Source organism: Rhinolophus sinicus, chromosome 18 (assembly GCF_057876585.1).
Source record: "Rhinolophus sinicus isolate RSI-liver-muscle chromosome 18, RSI-T2T, whole genome shotgun sequence".
Classification (NCBI taxonomy): domain Eukaryota; kingdom Metazoa; phylum Chordata; class Mammalia; order Chiroptera; family Rhinolophidae; genus Rhinolophus; species Rhinolophus sinicus.
In genome coordinates this window covers 53,256,947-53,270,177 of record NC_142518.1, presented here as the reverse complement: position 1 = coordinate 53,270,177, position 13,231 = coordinate 53,256,947, and the positions used below count along the sequence as shown (strand labels likewise).

Genomic DNA, 13,231 nt, shown 5'->3' with positions numbered 1-13,231 from the left:
TGTTTACAATGGCTAAGATACGGTGATAGCCTGGGTGTTCATCAATGGATGAATGGATAAAGAGGGGGTGGTACATCTATACAATGGAATATTGCTCAGCCATGGAATGGAATGGGTTCTTGCCATCTGCAGCAGCGTGGATGGACCTGGAGGGTCCTGTGCTGAGTGGAGTATGTCAGACAGAGAAAGACAGATGCAATGTGATTTCACTTATAAGTGGAATCTAAAGAACAAAACAAAGAAACAAAACAGAAACAAACTCATAGATACAGAGAACACTTCGATGGTTGCCAGGCAGGAGGGGGCATGGAGGTGGGTGAAAAAGGGGAAGGGATTTAGAAGTGCAAATTAGTCATTACATAGTAATCATGGGGTTGTAAGGTGTAGCATAAGGAATATAGTCAATAATATTGTAATAACTGTGTATGGTGTCAGATGTGTACTAGATTTATCGCAGTGATAGATGGGACAGTGGTTGGGGGGCAGGATGTAAAAGATGAAGGCATCAAGGAGTACAAAATGGTAATTACAAAATATCATGGGTATGCAAAGTAAAGTATTGGGAATGTAGTTAATAATATGGTAATAATTATGTATAGTGCCAGGTGGGTACTAGACTAGTCAGGGGGATCACTTCTTAAAATTACATAAATATCTAACCACTATGCAGTACACCTGAAATTAATATAAAATAATATTGAATATCAACTGTAATTGAAAAATTTAAAAAGGCTGGGGAGGGGTGGAGGTTAAGGGGAATAAGAGGTTCAAATTTCCAGGTATAAAACAAGTCATGGGGATATAATATACAGCACAGGGAATATAGTCAAAAATATTGTGATGGTGTGATACGGTGTCAGATGGTTGCTGGACTTATCATGGTGATCACTCCTTTATGTATATAAATGTTGAATAATTATTTTGTACATGTGAAACTAATATAATATTGTATGTTAGACATGTTTTCATAAAATCTAAAAAAAATATAACAAAGGGCCAGGCAACACATTAAGGCATACTTTTTCTCATAGATCTGAAACATATTTCAAGGGCACAGTTTAATATTCTGTATTTAATATTTTGGTACAGTATATACACTTTTAAATAATGAATGTTAATATACAAAATAAAATAAATATAAATTTTTTCATTTAATTTTTGCTACTCTCTTACAACTGCACTCTCTGAAGTTTAATTCTATGAGCAAGAGCTAAAATCATGAAGCTACAGAAATAATATTTACTTTGTGCGAGAGAAGAGTATTATAGTTGAGGGGAAAGATGGACAATCTTTTTTATTTTATTTTTAAGGTGTGTCCTCCTCCTCTTTAACTCTCTTAAAATTTTTAGTCCTAAAACTTTGTTAAAATTGAGTATCCTTTCTATTCACCATAGTACTGAAAGTCCTAGGCAGAGCAATTATGTAAGAGTAAAGACATAAAAGGAATACAAACTGGGAAGGAAGAATTAAAATTATATCTGTTCACAGGTATAATAATCTTATATGTAATATGAGAAAAGACAAAGTTTATTATTTGCATGTGGGAGTGCACAAGGCAGTGTCTCAATCAATAATTGCAATAGGAGGTTGTATAACTAATTTCATAGGGAAAAGGGAGTGGGGAGAGAAGGGATTCTATGGGAAGATAAAATGGTTTCTTTACGAAAGACAAATGGGTTTCTAAAGGAACAAATGGGAAATAAACAAGTTTGTGATGATGTGTGTTTATGCAGGTGTACACCTCCAATTCCAGTAGCGAGAAAGCAAGGCAGCCAGCTGTGGTGGCTGGAGCTGGCGGTGGGCACACACTTGCTATGAGGGACAGTGGTAAATGCCTGTGTAGTGGCAGTGGCCAGTTGCAAACACACACAGAGTACTCGGGGCCAGAGCAAGCAGAATGGGCTGGGGTCAACTGTGGGTGAACTGGCAGTCGTGGAGGCCCTAGATGTCATCATTCCCTCCTGTGGCTGCTGGTTTTCAACATAGGAATACAGCAGTGGAGGTCAGTGTTGGGAGTTGGGCCAGGGGCATACAGGTAAACACCGGAGGGGCTAGCTGTAAGTGAGCTTAATGGTGCAGACCAGAAACCTGAATCAGGGATGGGATCAGGCTCACAATCAGCTGCATGGGCCCTGGCCGTTTGCATGCACTCTTGATGCTGCAGGGCCTCCCCATAGGTGTGTATTGGCAGAAGAGACTGGTCATGGGGAACAGGTTGGAGGCAAGCAGGTGGACAGCTGGGCAGGGGTTAGCTGCAGGTAAACCCATTGGAGTAAGGCATTGATAGGCCCTAATCCAGGCCCACAAGCACTAGTGGGAGCCTTGGCTATAAGCATACACTTTCTTGGCTGAAAGGTCTTGCCATGGGTGTGCATATGGCAATGTAGTTTGGTGATGGGCATCAGGCCAGTGTCATGCAGGTGCACAGCTGGAGGGGCAGGCAGGCATAGCAATGGGGTCACCTGTGGAAGGATCTAGGTTGGAGTCTTGCACTTGCTTACCTGCAGAGAACAGAGCTAGCTGTGGGTACAGGCTCAAGGCTTCGCTAGAGGTGCAGGGAAGGGAATGGGGAGGGACTCGGGTGGCTTGCATTAGGAAATGCAAATACCTGTGGGACAAAATGATGAAGTCTGCAGGGCATCCACAGCAGCTGTGCTGGTCATTGGTTTCTTCAATGGTGAAAGCTGCTCGGGTTGTCTGCAAAGCAAGTGATTAGGAACTGTGATGACTCCCAGGATATGGCCGATACTGACAGACCCTGCTTTTCTTCCTTCCTCCTAGCCATCTCTATATGTCTCAGCTTCTCCAGTCTGGGTAGGGTGAAGTCAAAGTGAGTTGTGAGGTGTCCAAAATAACTTGGGAAATGGTCCCTCCCCCTGCTCTCCCTCTTTCAGTGAGAGGAACACTTTCTGGCTTGGGTGTTTCCACTTGGTGCTGAGCAATGCTTGGAGGAGGTAAAATGAAACTGTTGTTCCTTACATTTTTTATGTAGTTATTCTCAACTTTTTTGTTTCACTGTATTGCTGAAGTTTCTTAAGTGGATTCCAGAGCTCTCCTAGAGCAGTTTTTTTTTTTCCCCATGGATATTTCTAATTGTTGATCTTTTGGGGTGGGTGGGGGCTGGCATCTCCTACTGTCTTTGTAATATCACTCTGTTTTTCTTATGGAATTTTATCGAGCTTTTTTTTCTGAACTTTTAGATTTATGATTATCTCTTCAGATTTTATTGTGGTTATTTCTCAAACTTGCATATTTTTGTCCCGTTCTTAAGACTCTGTTGATTAAAATAAGGCAACTGTTCAAACATCAAATGGTAGAATGAGTTATTCAATTTGAAATGGGGGGGATTATCCATAATGATGGAGAAAGCACAGCTTATAACACCATGTACATATGCTTCAGTTTTGTAATTTACTTCGAGGGAGAAACAATTCCTTAGGAGTGAAAAAGTATCAAAGTAAACCACCTTTATGTAAAACTGCACTGATTTTTAAAGCGTGTAACTATCATCTACATAGATTTGAGGGCAACTGCTTATTGATATAATACTTTAAATCACAAGGGGTTCAGAACCAGTTTTTTACTACATATTTTCATGAGACATACTGAAAGGAACTCAATAATAGCTATATTTATAAAACATAAATGTGTTGCAAATTGAATAGCTTATTTCGTAAGTGTTATGCACTCATGGTCAGTGTCTATTCAAACAGGGATAATTAGATTCTACAGAAGATTTTAGAAATATAAGATTACTAATCCTGACCTTAAGTAATGAAACATTATTATTTTAGTTAATGAAATTGCGCAGGATTCCTTCTTTTAGTCACTTCATGTTGTTTCTTTGTCCTTGCAACAGATAGGAAATAAATTATATTTTATTTTAATATACTGCATTTCCTTTAGTTTATAATTTTGATAGCATTTCAACATAAATGCTATTTCAAACAATAATGCCAGTAGTTAGCTTTTATGATCCAATATTAGCCATTGATCTTATAGGTCAAAGTCCTCTACAGGTATTATCTAATTTCTCATAGGTCTATGGTGATTTTAGTATCTTTTTTTTTTTTTGCATCTGTAGTTTAAAATAAGACAAATTACATATATAAAATAAGATTCATTAGAGTGTGATAAGGGAGAAATTGTAAAGGTACTTCCTCTAAGAAAAATAGTGCTCTTATTGGGAAAAGTATATTTGTTTCGGCCTAGATTAGTCTTTTAGTTGATATAATTAAAATTGCAATCAATGTTTGTAGGGTATTATTTTTATTTCTACTGTTAATTTTAGAAAGTATATAATTAACAACATGAAGTCAAAGGTATACTCCATAATAGTTACAATATTATACAATATATAGTCAGCAGTTTCATACATTTGATGCTAGCTATTTCTTATGGAACACCAAATCTTTCAAACAAAAGCAAATGTATTATTATGGGATAATTTTAAAATGTGATGGTGTACTGTTAATAGCAATTGAATTGTTTCTTCATTATCCATTACTTGATCAGTTTTCCCGACCCTATGAGAGACAAAATCAGAATTTAATTATTATAGCAGAATGAGTTATTCATCTTGAAATAGCTTTGTGAGACCCACTATGAAATACAATTAATCAGAAACTGATGTTTTTGTGCTTTGATTAACTGGATTTATTGAGCCTTGAAACATTTTTCTCTTTATAAATGGAAAGCTAGAAAGATATTCTCCTGGGGAATCAAAGCTGGACCCCATAAATTTAATATAGGATTTTGTATCAAGGTTGTCATGAAGCTTTAGTAAACACACAAAGTTTGTGTTTCTGTGGCATAATGTCCTCTGGAAAGAAGTTGGCCTTCAACAATCTAAGCATGACTTTACTTGGCAAAGTCAGTTTGCATTAAGCATTCTGACCTTAAAAATTAAATAATGTTTTTCTCAAACTTTGCATTTCAGTGTGGCTGTCTTCTTGCTTTTTTCTTTATAGCACTATATAAAAGGGTTTGTTCTGGGGAACATCCTACTGAAGAAGCCAGCCACAAACCAGAATTGATCTAGGGTGACTGAGAGACCTAAAATAACAATGAGATTAAGCACATCACTGTCCTCTTTTTATTTTGCTTAAAAACATGTTCATCTTCAGCAATCAAAAAACATTCAAGGAGCTTATAATTTGTTTGAGTAGGTATTTTATATGCTTATATATAAAATTCTAATATTGAACATGTATTTGCAAACTGCACAAATACACACAGATTCTAATATCCCAATGAGAATATTTTGTCCTACAGCAAAGGGAAAACAAGGTCAAGAGCATATGTGATTATAAACAAATGGCAGAATAAGGTAAGAACATAAGCGTGTGGAAAACAAGGTCTGTGGTGCTTCAGAGGAGCACAGATCCTATCTGGTTCAAAATACGTAAGGCTTCATGTGAAGGGCTTTGGAGGATGGATAGAGTTTCAGCAACCGGAGGAGTAAACAGCACGGGTAAAATTACTGAGGCAGAGATTTGCAAGGTGTGTTTAGGGTAGAGTGAGAAAGTCAATTTGAATTGAAAGCAGAACACCTATGGTGAGGGAAGGCATAGGGTGAAATGTAAATAAGTACAATGGGCCCTTGCACAATGCAGGGGATGGGCACTGATGCACAGGCAGTCAAAAATCTACATATAACTTTTGACACCTCCAAAACATAACTACAGTTACAGTTGTATTCATGGAAGATTAGTTCCATAACCCCCCATGATTCAAAAATAAGCAGATGATCAAGGATACATAAGGCTGACTATATATTTGTTGAAAAAAAACAACTGCATGTAAGTGGACCATGTTGTTCATGGGTCAACTGCACATTGGTTCATGTGGAAGGCATAAATGTTAAACTGAGGAATTTATAATAAGTCAGAAAGTGGTAGAGTGCAATTAAGTGTTTTGAACATGAATGTTTGAGAGAAGCTGGAGGTCAGTGATTCCCAATCCTATCTGTACTTTAGAATCATTTGGGGAAACTTTTAAGAAATTACTTATGCCAGGACCCTTCCCCCAGTGATTTGATTCAACTGGGCTTGGGGTAGACATAGGTGTTTGCTATATTTTAAAGTGCCACAGGTGATTATAATATTCAGCCAGTATTAATAATCACAGATATAAGAGTTACAGATTTCTCAACCTGGGTATGCATAATTTGAACCAAGTCTGTCTTAATTACCTCGACTCTTTCTTTTTCCCTGGTATTCATCTGACAAACTCTAAAACCTGATTAATGCTCACAAAGATTGTTAAGAACACAGTTGCCATATATAGTGACAGAAGGAGACTGGACTTTGGGTGATAAGCACACAATGCAATATACCTATGATGTATTACAAAATTATACACCTGGGGATTTCCAGTCAAGATGACAGATTAAGAAAAGGCTGTGCTTCCCTCCTCTCATGACCACATTAAAATTAAAATTAAACTACAGAAAACCATTATTGAGAATCACCAGAATCTAGCTAAACCAAAGCCCTAAAACTAAAGACATATAGAAGAAGCCACCACTAGACTGGTAGGAGGAACAGAGATGAGGAACAGGACGGTCCCCCACCCATATGTGACCTTTAAATATCAAGAAGGATATCACAGCTGTGGAGATCCCCTCACTGGAAGAGCAAGGGGTTCCAGCCCCACACCAAACTCCCCAGCCCAGGGTTCGAGTGCCAGGCAGAGAAGCCGAGTAACTTCTGGCTATGAAAACCAACAGAGTTTGTGGCTCAGTGAGATGGAGGGCAGCCATAGTCCCAGGAACTCCCCTTAATTGGCTGGCACTCAGACTTACTTGCTGATGGACTCACTCATTCTGAGCTCCGTGCTGGGGCAGCAGCTTGAAAGGCAACAAAGACTTATGGGAAGGAACTGAGTTGTTGGCCTTCAGGGCAAGGGCTGGAGGGGCAGCTTTCTCCCAAAAAGAAGTGCTGACAGAATCCATTGTTTCTTCATTGAGCTCTCTCCTCTTCCCACATGCAGAAGCAGATGGCTGCCATATTTGAATTTCCATCAGCCTAGCTAACATGGTTTGTTTGTTTTGACCAGATGATACCCTGAGGCCCAACCCAACCCAACTTTTGGGCACACCCAAGCTACTTCCAGTGAATTTTCAGTACAAACCACCTGTTTGGGTTCCTGCTGCAGACTTTCCTAAAATCTCTCAAAGGTTCACAAAATCTAAACAAGCAGCATTTGACTTCAGCATATCCTATACCTCTTGCTGAACAACTGTAAGCCTGACACAAGTGGCAGCCAGACTCGGATCACGGTTTGGCCTCTAAAGGCACCTCCAAGCCTAGGATGGGTGGTGACCATAGGAAGATTGCTCTGTGGCTCATGCCAGGTGTCTCCAGGCAAGGCACAGGCTGCCATTGAACTTGGACTTCTCAAGGGCCCCTTCAGGAGGCCCCAGTCCTGACACACCCAGTGGCCAGCATCAGACCATCAGACCGAGCTGGAGCATCACACGGCTGCCTCCAGGGACAACATACCCAAAGGGCACACTGAGCAGGCACCAGAGCCCTACTAATGTGAATCCTGCTCCATAGAGTCAGCCCTTGCACAACAGCTCCTCCACTGTAGTCATGGTCAGTCCTCACAAAAAATCAGCCCTAGGGTCAATCCTTTCCATTGATGTGAAAACAGCAATCAAGGCTTAACTGCAATAGAAGAAGAAGATACACAAATCATACAAGGAACACACCGGCAGCACCCAGCTCAGGTGACCAAGGAGACTGTGCCACTGACACCACAGGACACCTACTACATAAGTCCACTCTACAAATATTGGGATATATAGTAACCCTATCTAATACATAGAAACAAGCACAGGGTAGCAGCCAAACTGAGGAGACAAAGAAACATGTCCCAAATGAAAGAATAGAACAAAGCTCCAGAAAAAGAACTAAAGAAAATGGAGGTAAGCAACCTGCCAGGTACAGAGTTCAAAGCAATGGTAATAAGAACGCTCAAGGAACTAAGTGAGAACTTCAACAAAGAGACAGCAAGCATAAAAAAAGGATATAGAAACACTAAAAAAGAACCAGTCAGAAAAGAAGAGTACAATAACTGAAATGAGGAATGCATTAGAAGGAATCACCAAAAGACTAGATGAAACAGACTATCAAATCAATGATTTGGAAGATAAGGTAGCAGAAACACCCAATCAGACAGCAAAAAGAAATAAGAATTAAAAAAATGAGGTAGTTTGAAGGACATCTGAGACAAAATCAAGTGTACCAACATTCACATCATAGTGGTACCAGAAGAAGAGAGAGAGAGCAAGGAATTGGAAACTTATTTGAAAAATAATGATGTAAAACTTCCCTAAACTGGAGAAGAAAATAGACACACCAGCACAAGAAGCACAGAGAGTTACAAACAAGATCAACCCAAAGAGACCCACACCAAGACACGTCATAACTAAAATGCCAAATGTTGAAGACAAAGCAAGAATCTCAAAAGTAGCAAGAGGAAAGCAATTAGTAACCTACAAGGGAGATCCCATAAGAATGTCAGCTGATTTCTCAACAGAAACTCTGCAGGCCAGAAACGATTGCCACAAAATATACAAAGTGATGAAAAGCAAGGACCTACATCCAAGATTACTCCTGGGAAGCTCTTTATATGTCTTTTGATTCTAAATGATAGCTTTTCTGGGTAGAGTAACCTTAAGGCTTATAAACTCTTGCAAATGTATAAAAGAAGACATGTATAAAGGTGTGCACGATATGCTGTTTGTGTTAATCTAAAAGTAGAAATGGCTTAGCTGCCAATCAGTGGGAGAATGGGTAAACAATAGTTTATTCTTCCTTTGTTGCTTTCAGTTTTATATCCCACATACAATGTGAAATATAGATGATATATTACAGAATTTTACACTTAAAACCTACACAATTTTACTAACCATTGTCACCCCAATAAATTTTAATTAAAAACATGCATTGAATTAGTAACCAAAGAACTCCCAACAAAGAAAAATGTAGGATCAGATGGCTTTTTTGTAGAATTCTAGTAATTAATTAAAGAATAATTAAAGCCAATGTTTCTCAAACTCTTTTTTAAAAATGAAGAAGAGGGAATTCTTGCAAACTGAGGCCAGCATTACTCTATCAAAACCAGAGAAAAATAATACAAGAAAAAAAAACCTGAAGATTAATATTCCTGATGAATATTGATTTTAAAATCCTTAACAAAATACTAGCAAACTGAATTCATGGGCATATTAAGGGATTCTATGCCATGACCAAGTAGAGTTTCTCCCTGTGATGCAAAGATGGACCATCATGTGAAAAGCAATCAATACAATACACTATGATAACAGAAAAAAGAATGAAAAAAATCACATGATTATCTCACTTGATGTCCCAAACATAACAGACAAAATTCAAAAGATTTTCATGACAAAATCACTCAATAAACTAGAAATAGAATGATATTACCTCAAAATAATAAAGGGCATACATGAAAAATCCACAGGTAATATCATATTTGACAGTGAAGAATTTAAAGTATTTTCTTCTAGATCTGTAACAAGGCAAGGATGCCCACTCTAGCAGTTTCCATTAACCATGGTACTGGAAGTTTTAGCCGGAGCAATTAGGCAAAGGAAAAAAAAAAAAAAAAGAAAAACATCCAAATTGGAAAGGAAGGACAAATTCATCTCTGTTTTCAGATGACTTGATTTTACGTATAGAAAACCTTAAATATTCCACAAACTGTTAGAACTAATAAATGAATTTAGAAAAATTGGAAGATACAAAATTGGCAATCAAAAATCAATTGAATTTGTATCACTAACCAAAAAAACAACCTGAAACAAATTAATAAAATAAACCCATTTACAATAGCATCAAAAATAATAAAATACTTAAGAGTAAACTTAACCAAGGAAATGAAAGACTTATACACTAAAAATAACAAAACATTGCTGAAAGAAGTTAAATTACACAGATATAAATGGAAAGACATTCCATGTTCATGGATAGGAAAAATTGATATTATAATGTCCATACTAAACAATGAAATATATAGGTCTGATGCTATCTGTATCAAAATCCCTGGCTATTTTTTTTTTTTTTTTGGAAGAAATTAAAAAAAAAAAAAAACTGTCTTAAAATACATGTAGAGTCTCAAAGGACACAGAATAGCCAAAATAATTTTGAGAGAGAAAGACACTTCATGCTTCCTGATTTCAAAACGTATTACAAAGCTACAGTAATCCAAACAGTATGATATTGGGATAACAATCATATAGATTAATGGAACAGAATAGAGAGCCCAGAAGTAAACCCTTGAGTATATACTCAAATGACCTGAAACACAGGTGACATGGGGTCTTCAACAGATTTTGTTCTCTCTACCATACCAGTAGTTTTGTGAAAACAAGATATCCACACACAAAAGAATAAAATTCAAAGTTTACCTTACTGTATCCAGAAAACTATAAAACCCTTAGAGTGAACTCTAAAGCCAAAGCTTCATGACATTGGAGTGGGAAATTATTTTTTTAGATATGAAACCAAAAGCACAGGCAACAAAAGCAGAAGCAGATTGTTGGGTCTACATCAAACTTAAAACTTCTGTACATCAAAGTACACAATCAGCAGACAGAAAAAAGAAACCTATGTAATGGGAGAAAATAATTGCAAACCATATACAAATAATGAGTTAATATCCAGAATATACTAAGAACTACTCAGTAACAGCAATAAAAACATAACCCAATAAAAAGTGGGCAAAGGACTTGACATTTCTCCAAAGAACATATAGAAATGGCCAATGGCCAACAAACATATGAAAAGATGCTCATCATCACAAATCATCAGGAACATGCAAATCAAAATCCCAATGAGAGATCACTTCACACATATTCAGATGGCAATTTTTTTTTAAAAAAAAGAAAAGTGTTGACAAGGATGTGAGAAATTGGAACATTTATGTAAAATGATACCACCGCTATGGAAAATAGTATGGTGGTTCCTTAAAAAAATTAATTAATCGCACTTGAAACCTATATAATTTTATTAACCAATGTATCTCAATAAATTTAATAAAAGTTAGAACTACCATGTGATCCAGCAATCCCACTTCTGGGTATGTATCCAAAATAATTGAGAACCGGGTTTCAAAAATATTTTGACACCCATGTTTATTGCAGCATTAATCACTAGCCTAGATATAGAAACAGCTTAAGTGCCTGTCAATGGATGAATGCATAAATAAAATGCTGTATTTACATATGAGTACAATGGAATATCATTTAGATTTAATAAAGGAAATACTGTCATATGCTACAACATGGTTGGACCTTGAAGATATTATGCTAGATGAAATAAACCAATCAAAAAAGACAAATACTCTTTCCAATCGGTGCCATGCCATGGGCATCTCTTGGGACAACTGGTACCAGGACCGCAAGTCTGGGGGCAAGAGAAAGCCCTACAACAAGAAGTGAAAATATGAGAGGGGATGCCCTGCTGCCAATGCTAAGATTGGTCCCCACTGTATGCACACAGTTCATGTGTGTGGAGGCAACAAGTACCGTGCATTGAGGCTGCATGTGGGGAACTTCTCCTGGGCCTGTGAGTGTTGTAGGTACAAAAGAAGGATTATTGATGTTGCCTACAATACATCCAACAATGAACTGGTCCACACCATCACCCTAGTAAAGAACTGCATCGTGCTCACTGACAACATACCCTACCGACAGCCCGGGGTATGCACTGACCCTGGGACACAAGAAGGGGGCCAAGCTGACTCCTGAGGAGGATGCGATTTTAAACAAAAAATGATAAAATAAAATTCAGAAGAAATATGATGAAAGAAAAAAGAAAGCCAAAATCAGCAGTCTTCTAGAGGATCGGTTCCATCAGGGCAAGCTTCTTGCATGCATTGCTTCAAGACCAGGACAATGTGGCCAAGCAGATGTCTGTGTGCTGGAGGGCAAGGAGATGGAGTTCTATCTGAGGAAAACAAGGCCCGAAAAAGCACATAAATCATCCTCCCTCCTTGCTTAGTCCATGTAATAAAGATGTTTTGTGTTCTGTTAAAAAAAAAAAAGACAAACACTGCAAGAGTCCACTTATATAAAGTATCTAAAGTAATGAAACTCACAGAAACAGAAATTAGAATGGTGGTCACCAAGGCCTAGGTGAAGGGGGAAGTGGGGAGCTGCTGTTCAATAGGTATAGAGTTTCTGTCATGTAAGTTGGAAGAGTTCTAGAGATCTATTCTACAACAACATGCATATAGTTAGCAATTGTGCTATACACTGAAAATTTAAGAAAGTGAATTTTTCATGTGTTTTTTACTACAATAACACACACACACACACACACACACACACACACACACACAGTAAAAACAAATCAGGAAAGCAGCTGTCATGCCAGGAAAAGATATGGAGGAATATTAAACTCATTGCTAAGTGACAAAGGCCAGTCTGAAAGGCTATATATGGTATGATTTCAACTATATGGCATTCTGAAAAGGATAAAACTACAGAGAGTGTAGAGATTAGTGGTTGCCAAGGATCCGGGGCGGAGGGGTTGTAATTGTTAATTTTATGTATAAACTTGTCTAGACTGTGGTACCCAAATATTTAGTCAAACATTTTTTTTCAGATATTTCATGGAAGTATGTTTTAGATAAGGTTAACATTTAAATCAGTAGACTTTGAGTAAATGAGTTTACTATCTATAATGTAGGTGGCTATCATACAATCATTTGAGGTCTTAACCCTCAGTACCTCAGAATATGACTTTATTTGGAGATAGGGTCTTTAAAGAGGTAATTAATTTAAATGAGGTCATTAGGGTAGCCCCTACACCAATACAGATGGTGTCTTTATAATAATATTAGGACACAGACACACAGATCAAGCAGCAACCATGTGAGGACACAGTGAAAAGGCAGCCATATGCAAGCCAAGGAGAGAGGCCTCGGAAGAAACCAAACCCTACTGGCACCTTGATCTTGAACTTCTTGCCTCCAGAATTGTGATAAAATAAATTTATGTTATTTAAACTACCCCTTCTATGGTAGTCTGTTTTAGTAGTCCTAGTAAACTAATACAGGGGATTAAGGGGAAGGGGTAAATAAATGGAGCACAGGGGAATTTTAGAACAGTGAAAACTATTTTATATGATACTGTAACAGTGAATATATGACATGCATTTATCAAAACTGGTAAATCTATGTAACACAAAGAGTGAAC

General features: G+C 37.6%; 1 pseudogene; it reads left to right on the top strand.

Moving 5' to 3' along the window:
- The first annotated feature begins 11,395 nt into the window (after positions 1-11,395).
- Positions 11,396-12,032, top strand: LOC109439080 (small ribosomal subunit protein eS8 pseudogene; annotated as a pseudogene).
- The last annotated feature ends 1,199 nt before the right edge of the window (positions 12,033-13,231 follow it).